General features: G+C 31.8%; 1 non-coding gene and 1 pseudogene across 1 annotated transcript; one reads left to right on the top strand and one right to left on the bottom strand.

Annotated features, from left to right (window-relative positions):
• The first annotated feature begins 1,895 nt into the window (after positions 1 to 1,895).
• LOC149514266 (small nucleolar RNA R71) lies at positions 1,896 to 2,008 on the top strand (annotated as a pseudogene).
• A 3,171-nt stretch (positions 2,009 to 5,179) lies between these two features.
• On the bottom strand, positions 5,180 to 5,286 carry LOC149514265 (small nucleolar RNA R71). Its single transcript, XR_016328907.1, has one exon. It is a non-coding gene; the product is annotated as a small nucleolar RNA R71 (small nucleolar RNA).
• Positions 5,287 to 11,394: the final 6,108 nt, after the last annotated feature.

The following is an 11,394-nucleotide window of genomic DNA, read 5'->3' as shown; positions in this document are numbered from 1 at the left end:
ATATTTTTCTTAGTTTTTTCAATGTCTAATAATAGGCTATTAATGAGCTTTAAAAAGAAGTCTTTTTTCAGGTTTTCTATTGGACCATTTTGGGCATTCGTTTGGGGCCTATAAGACGGCCTTATTATGTGGCTCACATTGGGCCTTAGTCCAGGGCATTTAAAAGTGGGCCATGTAATAGGCTAAAAAATAATGGTCAGGACCTAATTGCAAAATCGAGTTTAGAATTAAAGAGATAAAATATCTAGGACAAAATTAAGTATCTACAATGCTTCATATCTAAAATAGGAAAATCCATAGGGAATACATATTTTTCAACTTTCACCAAGACATATTTTAGCATCCCTAGTGGTAACTTAGCATATTGATCAGCGAACTTAATGTTGAATGCATGAGGTTTTAGCTTTCCACAATCTAGCTGTATAAAAAAATTCATAGGCATTAAATTTATGCTTGAACCAAGATCACAAAGAACATAAAAGAATATAAAATCCCATAAGGTATAGTAAAACTCTCTGGATCTTTTAACTTTTTGGGCAAGAGTTGTTTAAGCTTAGGGCCGCAATCATCTAAAAATGTGGCTTCCTTTAGTTCTTTAAGTAGCTCATTTTGAATAAGCTTTAGGGCAGGTGGTTCAACATTAAAACACTGTCTATACATTCTAGTAGTCATCCTTGGCCTTTGCTAAACTTCCTTTTGAATCTTTTCTTTTTCTTTTTTAGGGTATTCTGATAAAGGATCCTTTTTTGGCATTACCTTTTCTCTTTGGTTATTTTGGGCAAGAGCACCTTGGGCTATCTGTTTAAGTGAATGTTCTCTACTAATACTCTCTTTACTTGCAATAATATTTACCTTTCTTCAAAAAACAATTCAATGAATTCTTCTAGATCTTTTTCATAGTTCATCCCATTATTTTTTTCCTCAAGGTCTTCTTAATAGGTTTCAATAGCTTCAAGGGCCTCTAATGCTACGGGGTCAAAACCCTCTAAGATTTCTCTACCAAGTCTTAAAAGTTCTTCAATTTCCAAAATATCCTCCCTTCCAATAAAATACACTTTAGTTTATCTTAAAAAGTTCGGTAGGTTGACAACTATGGGTTCATCATCTTCCTTATTAGAATTGTCCATCCTAACATCCTTCAAAGAATATATTGCATTGCATCTCTCCTTGTGTTGCTTTTTTAGTTGGTTTCAATGTTACTAGGCAAGGTACTTACTAGGCAATTTGCTATGGCTTGGGCATGTTGACCTATTCAATTCCCTAAGTTTTTAATAGACGCAGCTTAGCTTTGGATGTTGGCATTGTTAGATTGTATCAACTGGGTCAACATGTCCTTAAAGGTAAGTCTCTTTTCTTGGTGTGGGTTGTAGTTTTATGGATTGGTGTGGTAGTGGTTGATTTGGTTATTGGTGGCTTGGTGGTTTGATTGGTTCTAAGAAAAGTTAGGGTGGTTTCACTAGCCAGGATTGTAGGTATTACTATAAGGATTGTTGCTTGGTTTGTTTTGTTGGATGCAGTGCACAAGTTCTACCCTATATTAGCATCTTTTTAAGGAATAGGGTCCTTTACATATGTCATAGGATATAAAGGGACTTTATATGGTTTTGATAGGGTTGGCTTGTGTTTGATTTCTTAGGGCTTTAATCTTTTTTGTAAGGGTAGCCAATTGAGAGTTAATAAAAGTAATAGTATCAACTTTAAATAAACAAGCAAATTTTTTACTAACCTTTTTTTCCAAGCCTCACTGGTAATTATTGTTAGCCATCCTTTCTATTAGCTCATTAGCCTCTTCAAAAGTCTTGCTCATTATAGCCCTTTCAGCAACTAAATCTAAAGTGGTCTTCATAGGTGGTGTGAGACCATTGTAAAAGATCTAAATTTGAAGCCACTAGGGTAAACCATGATATGGGCATTTTTTTAGCAATTTTTTAAATCTCTCCCATGCATCATATAAATATAAAGTTTCACTATTAGCCTATAAAAAAGTAGTGATCTTAATCTTTAGCTTTGCAGTCATTGTTGATGAGAAAAATTTTGCTAAAAATTTATGAACCACATCATCCCATGTTGTAAATGAGCTTGGTGGTAAAGAAAACAACCAAAATTTTGCCCTGTCCTTAAGAGAAAAAGGAAAAAATCTTAGTCTTATAGCCTCATTAGAAACACCATTGTAATGAAAAGATCACAGAGTTTAAGAAAATTAGAAATATAGAGATTTGGATCATTGCTTGGTAGTCCCCTAAACTACATAGAAGTTTGAACCACTTGTATAATCAAAGGCTTTATCTCAAAGTTATTGGCTTAAATAGCTAGCCTTTAGATGGATAGCTAAAAATCATATGTATTGGGAACTGCATAGCCCTTCAAAGTTCTTTGCCCTTCATTATTTGTATTCACCATAAGAGTAGGTGATGGTGGTGTTGATTGCTTTTTTTTTCTTCTTCTTAAGGTTCTCTCTATCTTTTGATCAACTAAGGCTAAGTCAATACTCTTGGATCTACACATGCAAATAAGAAAAGATTAAAGAAAAATAAAATAAAATAAAGGGTTTAGATGATAAGAGCTTAGGAATTTTATATTGATATTATGAGCACTACTATAATCCCCAACAACAGTGCTAAAAACTTAATTGCTACTTTTTGAATAAAGTCTACAAGTGCAAAGATTAAGTAATAAAGTGGAGTATTCCAAGTATTGTCTCCTCAAGGATTATAGAACGTAATGTTGGGTAGTTCACAAGTACCAAAGGAAAAAGGCTAAGATCTTATATCTAAACAAATGAATATTTAGGGTTTTAAGGTTATATGGTTTAAGTAAAGATTAAAGGTGATATGTAGGCAGGGTTCTAAACTTCACCAACTTTCACTTAGAAAGTAAAAGATTAATGCCAACGATTAATCCTAAAGCTAAAAATTAAAAGATTGTAAACAAGAATGTCAAATTGCTTTTGAAGAAAAAAAGATTGCATGAATGAAATTAAAGAACATGTAAAAGAGAGTGTAGTCAAATCTTGCAAAGAAAAGAAAGAAACTTGGATCAATCTTGAAAAAGGATGCTTAGCTGAAATTAAAGAAAATAAGAATCAAGATTTGCAAACTTTAAAAACAAGAAAGAAACTTGGATCAATCTTGAAAAATGATGCTTAACTGAAATTAAAGAAAATAAAAATCAAGATTTGCAAACTTTAAAAACAAGAAAAGAGATATTTAAATGAAATACTTCTTAATTCAAAAAAATTTAAAGAACCAAAACTTGGTAATTGGAAAATCTATCACTCAAGCCAACACCTTAACTAAAAGAAATAAAGAACCTAATGAAACTTAAAAACTAAAAGAAAAAAGAGAAGTGAGGAAAAGGATGTGTTACAAATGAGGAGGCCTAGCCTATTTATAGAGGTCGATTAGACCAAAAAGGGGGTTGGGATTAGAAAGGCCTTTTCCTACCTAAACTCTATGAGATAAGTCTATCTTTATCTTTAAAGGAGTTGGTTGAACATTGGAGTCTTTGTGTGGCCGAATGGGATTCCATGATTGTTTCTTCATACTGATGTTTCTTGCCATGTCATCATTATTATCTTGAATTTAAATGGAGTTTTGGCTTGAGTGAATATCCAAGAACTTATCTTTTTAAAGTAGTTGTATTAGGTTAAAACTCTTGAGATAAATCTTCAAGAATCCTTCTTAAGTAGAACTCTTATCTTTATCTCTTGTAAAAGTATTTATCTAGCCTAAAACCTCTTTCAAGATAATCAAAGAGTCCTTACTCCATAAGATTTCTTCTTGGCTGAATAGATGTAAGAATCTTCATCATATCATAACTTTATCTTTATCCTTTTTTGTAGTGTTCTTTTTGGAATAAAACTCTTTTAAGATAAATAAAGTTCTTTTGTCGCTACAACTCCTTTTTAGCCCAATTCATCATGATTTTTTCTTGGTTAAATGGTCTAGCTATAATCTCTAATATATGGCCAAATATTGCATGGTTCATGTGCTTGGCTGAATATTGCACCATCTTGTATGAATTGTATGGCTTTTCACATCCTATGTGCATTATACCTAAAGATCAGGAAAATAAACATTAAAAGCACCATTTTAAATCAAATTTTAGAATTTTTGCATAAAAAAGGACTTGTAAAATACTATATATTTTAGTGATATAAGCGATACAAGTTTCAGCTACCATGCCTTTGATGTTCTACAAGTTTAGTTTTATGCAATCATTGTTTTCTATTACAAGTATTCAGCAATCACAAGTCTTTTTTATTTTCAAGTTTGTAGTTATTATTTCTTTTTGGTTCTTGTTTTGGCTCTTGTCTTTAGCTTAACAAGTGATAAGTGGTTAAGTGAGATCTAAGCCTACATTAATCTTCTATTTTCTTAGTTTTGCAATCAAACCTAAATTTTATTTATTTAGATATAAGAGTGTAGGATTTCACCTTTAGTAATTGAGAGCAACCCAAAATTTACAATCTATAATCCTTTTGTAGATGATACTAGAATACTTACATTTTATTACTTGATCTATGCACTAACAGGCTATACAAAAAGCAACAATCAAGTTTTGGCGCCGTTGTCAAGGATTATAGCAATGTTTTCAATATCAATAAGGATTTTTTTAACTTTTTTAATCTAAACCTTTTTTATTTATTTGTTTTTATCTTTCTTTGATCTTTCTTGTTTGCATGCACATATCTAAATATGTTGACTTAGCTCCAATTGATCATGAAGTTGAAAACACTTTTTTAAAAAAAAAAAAAAAACAATCTACACCACTTGCACCAACACTAATGGCTAATGCAAACAATGAAGCTCAAAGAACTTTAAGGGATTATGCAATTCCCAATCTTGATAGTTTCAACCATCCATTAGAAGACCAACCATTCAAGCTAACAACTTTTAGATCAAACCTCCAATAATACAAATGGTCCAAACTTCTATGTAGTTTATAGGGCTACCTAATGATGATCTTAACTTTCATCTTTATAATTTCCTTGAATTATGTGATACTTTTAACTATAATAGTGTTTTTGACAAAGTTATTAGACTAAGACTTTTTTTCTCTTTCTTTTAAGGACAAGGCAAAAAGTTGATTGACATCACTACCACCTAGCTCTATCATAACATGGGATGATTTGGTATAGAAATATTTGGCAAAATTCTTCCCATTAGCCAAAACAACCAAGTTAAGGGATGAGATCACCACATTTCTACCAGTATATGGTTAAACACTATATGATGCATAGAAAAGATTTAAGGAGTTGCTAAAGAAATGCCCACATCATGGACTAACCTAATGGTTTTAGATCCAAATTTTCTACAATGGTCTTACACAACCCATGAGAACCACTTTGGACTCAATTATTAGAGGGGCAATTATGAGCAAAACCCGTGAAGAGGCCAATCAACTGATTGAAAAAATGGTTGCTAACAGCTACCAACGAGGTATGAAGAGAAAGGTAAGTAAGAAATCTACTAGTTTATTGGAGATTGATACACTCACTTCCATAAACTCCTAGTTAGCCTCTTTAACCAAAAAAATAGAAGCCTTAATAGCCCAACCCCAAACCAACCATGTGAATGCAATAGAAAGCCCTTTTGTTCTTGTAATAACTATGAAGCACCTTAATTGAAAATGTCAATTTAACATAGAACCTATCCAATTTTTCCAACAATCCAAGCTTAACTACAATCCATATAGCAACACCTAGAACCTTGGATGGTGAAACCACCTTAACTTTTCTTGGAATCAACCAAACTACTAATCCACTAACTTACAATCCACCACCAAGCCACCAACAACTCTCCCACCAATCCACCAAACTATAATCCAATCTAAGAAAAGAAATCTACCTTTGAGGACATGTTGATCAAGTTAATGCAAGCCAACAATGCTAATAACCAAAGCCAAGTGACATCCATGAAAAACCTTGAGAATCAAATAGGCTAACTAGCCTAAGCTATAGCCTATAGCCAATTGCCCTTTAAGTACTTTACCTAACAATACTGAATACAACCCTTAAAAATAAGACAAGGAAGGTTGTAATGCTATCTATTCATTAGGAAATGTTAGGATAGAAGACGCTAATGTGGAGGATGATTTCATGGATGATCCAATAGTGGTAAACCTCCCCAGCTTTGTAAAATAACCTAAGGTAAATTTTATGGAAAAGTGGATATATTAGAAGTTGAAGAACTCTTAAGGCTTGGAAGAGAAATTCTAAAGGGATTTAACCCATGGCACTGAGGCCCCTAAAAGCATTGAACCTTATGAGAAAGTCTCTAAGGAGAAAAATGCTGAGATGAGCTATGAAGAGGATCCTGAAGAATATATTGAAAGGTCTGTTAAAGAGGACATATGTTATTGCAAGTACGAAAACGATTATTAGAAAGTATTTAGCTTGAACCTAATGAAGCAATTCAAGAAGAAATAGTTCAAGAAAGAGCAAGTTAAGAAAAAGTAGATCAAGAGGAGAAAGTAAAAGAGGAAGTTCAAGCAAAGCCAAGATGACTATAAGAATGTATAGCAATGTTTCAATATAGCATAAACTTTCCCTAAGGCCTATTCTAAAAGAGCTACTTAAAGAACTAAAAGATGTTACATTTTTTGAAGATTGTAGCCTTGAATTTCAATATAGCATAGCCTTGGTTTCTTCTTCTTTTCTTTTCTCTGAACACCACTCTCGCTTTTTCTTTACCCTGGTTCCAGTTTTCATGCCCAGCTTCCCCGTATTTTCGCTGCTGCCAGTTTTCCTTTCTTCTTCAGTTTTTCTTCCTCTGCTGGCTTCCTCTTTCTTCTGTAATCTTTTGCCTTTCTGCGCTACTGCTTTTTACGTTTCTTTTCTTTTTTTTTTCTCTTCTCTGTTTTTGGCCCCTTCTCTCTTGCTTGCTGGTGTCCTTCCTTTGCTCCTTTTATGTTTTAGTTTCCCGCATATGAATGGCTCCTTCTAGTCTTGGCCACCTCTTTTGAAAATCCTCTTTTTTTCTACCGTCAACAAGCCTCACCTTTTAGTTTTTATTTTCAGTTTCATCTTGAATCCCCAAGCCTTACATCTCATGCTTGCACGTTATACCCACACACATGCAGTTTTTCATGCGGTTTCCATGCACGGTTTTGCATCAATCTTGTAATTTTTTAGCAATTCCTTCTTTTTCATGTGTTGCATGGCTTTTCATTCAGGTCTCCTCTCCTCTTTTCACGTGAGCCCTCCTAGCCATTTTAAACAAATTTTAACATGCCTTATGGGCCTTTTGTTTTTGGGTTAGGGCCATATTATGAGATTTTTAATTGGGTTATATTTTATGGGCTCTTATGATTTTATTTTGGGTTAAGGCCATCTTGTTATATATTTTATATATTTCTTTTAATATCTTTAATATTTTTAATTAGTCTTATATTTTATATTTAATTTTAGATGTTTTTATATGTTTTTATATTTTTATATTTATTATTTATTATTTTTTGTTTAATGGCCAACAATGGGCTTTTAAAAAGAAAGTCTTTTATCGAGCCTTTTATTAAGTCATTTTGGCCTTCATTCAAGCCTATGCAACGGGTGTCATCATGAGGCCCAACAAATTGGGCCTCATCTTTAGGCATTTGAAAATAGACTGTGTAATGAGTCCGAAAAATTATGGTCAGGGCTCAATTGCAAAATCAAGCTCGGATTAAAATGATAAACTATCCTAGACAAAATTAGGTGTCTACAATTTGCATGCTTAATGAATTTTTTGTTTGCAATATGTCCATATTAATAAAATTTTGCTATAGTGATATTATGATAATTGTTTCTCACTCTAGGGATATTATTTGGCTATAAAATTTGACACATTAAAAAAGATATGTTGACAATCATTGTGTAAAAATTTCAGAATTTTTGGAGTTGATTTGGTTATTCAAAAGCTGATGACAAATTCAACCCAAAAATCCGCCAAAGGTGACTAGGCATATATAATATGCATATGATGCATGGTTGCCCTAATATGATTATGATAATTGATTTTCTTGATGAAGCTGGTATTCTTAAAAGTTAAGAGATTTTAAAAACTTGCTCACTAAGATTTTAATGAAAATCTACTTCGTAAATATTGAGAATCATAGGAAACTTGTTTACTAAGATTTCAAAATTTACTTTAATGATCACCAAGTTTAGTGGATTGTTTTTATAAAAGTCAAAGTAATTGTTACTTGTGATTCAAAAATAATGATCAAAACATAAAAAAGCATAGGAAAGAGTTTAAACTCTTGTATAGTGGCTAGTAGGGGTGGCATAGCAAAAAATGGCTAAAACTACCTAATTTCCATAAAAAAACTACCCTAGCCACAACTTGCTTTCCTTATTGGATAGGTTTTGGACCAAGCCTTAGATTGGTGCTAATTTCTATTAAATTTGGATTCCTAAATTGTTTGGGTTTGAGAAATAAGATTTTATATAAAATCAAATTGAATTGGATTTTCTAAATTGTTTAAAACTTCTAATTAACAAGAAACTATTTCACTACAACATCTTGTTGGACTAGAAAATTTCTAATGCATGTAATTTGGTTTGATTTTAATTGATTGGCATTCCTAAACAGCTTAGAGTGATGTTGACCATGTTACATTAAAATTCAAGTAAAATTATAATTCTCTAATTGTTTAGGAAATTATAGTTGCAAATTACATATTCTTAAGGTAATAATTAAGCATATTCGGCCATGCTACCTAAATATGTCTATGCCTTACATCACATTGAGTGGGATTGATGATTGACATATGATATTGATATTGATTCAAATAGCAAATGTGCAAGATCATGAATTTGAACAAAACATGATGATTGTTATAGTATGCATGTTAGTTATGAGATATGTCATAACGTATAGATCCATGGATCTACCATTAGACATAGATGAAAAGGAGTTACCACCAATTTTTTTTGTTAGGTGTGATTAGCTACCTAATTGAATCTGATCTGCAAAACAGATGTTAGGTTCAAGAGTCGATTATGCATGGGAAAGGTTGTAGCACCCCTTCAACACCCATCCAAATGATGGTACCAGTTCGATTTCGAATTATCAAAGCTTTGATCATTTTAATTATTTTACCAAATAATTTAATATTAAAAATTAATCATAAAATTGTCTCAATAGTTTGATAGCAATTTAAGATAATTTTCTCATCTTAGGAGTATTCATGGAGACTAATGTCACACTCTGAAGAGGTTCCGTCACCAAATTTATTATTTTTTATTCTATAAAGAATATAATAAATCTCTCAATTTTTTATATTATTTTGAAAACATTATTTATTAAGATTTTTTTTTGTAAAAATCAGTAAAATAAAATAAATAATGAAGATGAAATAAAAAACTTAAAACATAAAATAATAAAATAAAGATAAAAATAAATAAAATAAAATAAAAAACCTACGATTGATCAGGCTTGAGATGCGCATCTTCGCGCAAATCGTCGAATTCAAGCAAAAACTTCAAGCTTCAACTGCAAAGTTCCTCATGCTCTTGAAGGAACGGGTCAAGCCACTTGCGGCACTTGATTTTTCTTTCCTTTTAATCTTAAACGACAGCGTTTTGATGGAGGAGAAAACTTCAAAGCCAACACTCAGCAACCTTCTTGTTTTTCCACGCCTCTGTCAAACTTCTCTTATTTCAAATTCTCCCAGCTTTCTCTAAAGTTCACCCCAGAATAGATTACCAGCAGCCCATATTTCGGTTGATGCCTGCAAACTACTACACAGTCCATCACTAGCCTAATCCCTCTTTCTCCAAAATTTCTTCAACCCAGAACCCTACTTCAACTATAACTCAAAACCCAATGGAAGTCCACCGTAGTGCCGTAAAGTAGTACCAAAGCAACCCTTAACCGATTTATCTCCAATTTTAATCCTTTTTCTTAACTGAACTTCAAAAGGAAAGCCCAAACATATTCAAAGCCTAAAACCCTTGCTGGCCATGGTTTTGTTGCAATTCTTCTAATATACTTGCTTGTCTTCTGATTCTTGATTTGGTGGATGATTTATTGGATTTCGGGCATGGATCCTTTGATGTGTTGGTGTTTGATTTTCTGTGGGTTGTTCCTTTGTAATTTGCTTTTTCTGTTTTCTTGTTTCGTGCTTGGCGATTGCTTCTAGGTTTGTAGATGGGTTCTCCACTGGATTGACTTGTTTCTGAAAATTATGGGGCTGGCCTTCTGCTTGTTTTCTCTACATGAATTATGCCCAACAAATCTGGAATTGAATCACCAAGAATCATGCTCCAACAGATTCGTGATTGAATCACCTAGAATCATGCTCTAACGAATCCAAGGTTGATCACCAATTTTTTTTTCTTCTTTTTTTTTTTTAATTTTAAACTTTTTTATTTTTTTAAATAATAATAATAATAATAATAATGCTAATAATCTATGTACAATATAATAATAATAATAATAATAATAATAATAATAATAATAATAACAACGATACTAATACTATACTATAATATATACAAAAAAAGAAAAAAAAAGTTAAATATAAATAAAAAATGTAAAAGAAATTGGCCCAATCAAATCCGGACACAGACGGACCTAATCGTGTTTGTACTTTAAATTTAATTGGGTCTAACCCCAAACAGGCTTGGACATAAATAGGCCTGAATGGCTCTGGATACAAATGAGTGTCTACAAGATAAATATTATATATGTTATATTGATTTATTATTATACATGCTAAAATTTATATATGATAAATGTCACATGTAATTGTAAGATACATGATAAAATTACATGTACGGATATATGATAAATTCTTACATATGCTTGATGAGATCTATGATGAATAAAAAATTTCTTATGAAAACATTAAGTCTTGATGCTTTCTATTAGCATAAAAAACTGAACTTTTTACTAGTGGAGCATATTGAGACTAAACTCAAAGTACTCATTATTCGAAATAAGGTTGTGTTATGGTCATTGTGTCTTACTTAATTATCATTATATTGTCTGAACGTAAAAAGCTTAACTTAATAATGATATAGGCAACAATTGGGTGAATCAGGTAAGATGTACTTAGACAAGGAATTGTCATGTAATTGATTTACAAGTCACATGAAGATGTGATTGATAAGCAAGTTATTTACCTAATTTACTTATCATGGCTTGTTGAGACAAACCTTAAGTTTATAGTAAACAAATGGAATCCTAACCCACTAGAAAAATATGATATTTCCAAATTGATAATAAGAGTTATTGATTTGATTAAAATAGTAAGAACAACCAATATATGGATTCAGACCTTATCTATATTGGTATTGAACAATATAACTAATACTTGTTCATATTTTATAAATTGCAAAATTGAGTAATACCTTGTTACTTCATAGCATAATAGATACTAACAAGCTTACATGGCCTAATTTCAATG

This window comes from Durio zibethinus, chromosome 16, assembly GCF_047325235.1.
Source record: "Durio zibethinus cultivar Kanyao isolate XHJ-2024 chromosome 16, ASM4732523v1, whole genome shotgun sequence".
Taxonomy (NCBI): domain Eukaryota; kingdom Viridiplantae; phylum Streptophyta; class Magnoliopsida; order Malvales; family Malvaceae; genus Durio; species Durio zibethinus.
Note: the sequence above shows the minus strand (reverse complement) of the source record. Positions and strands in the feature narration are given on the sequence as shown.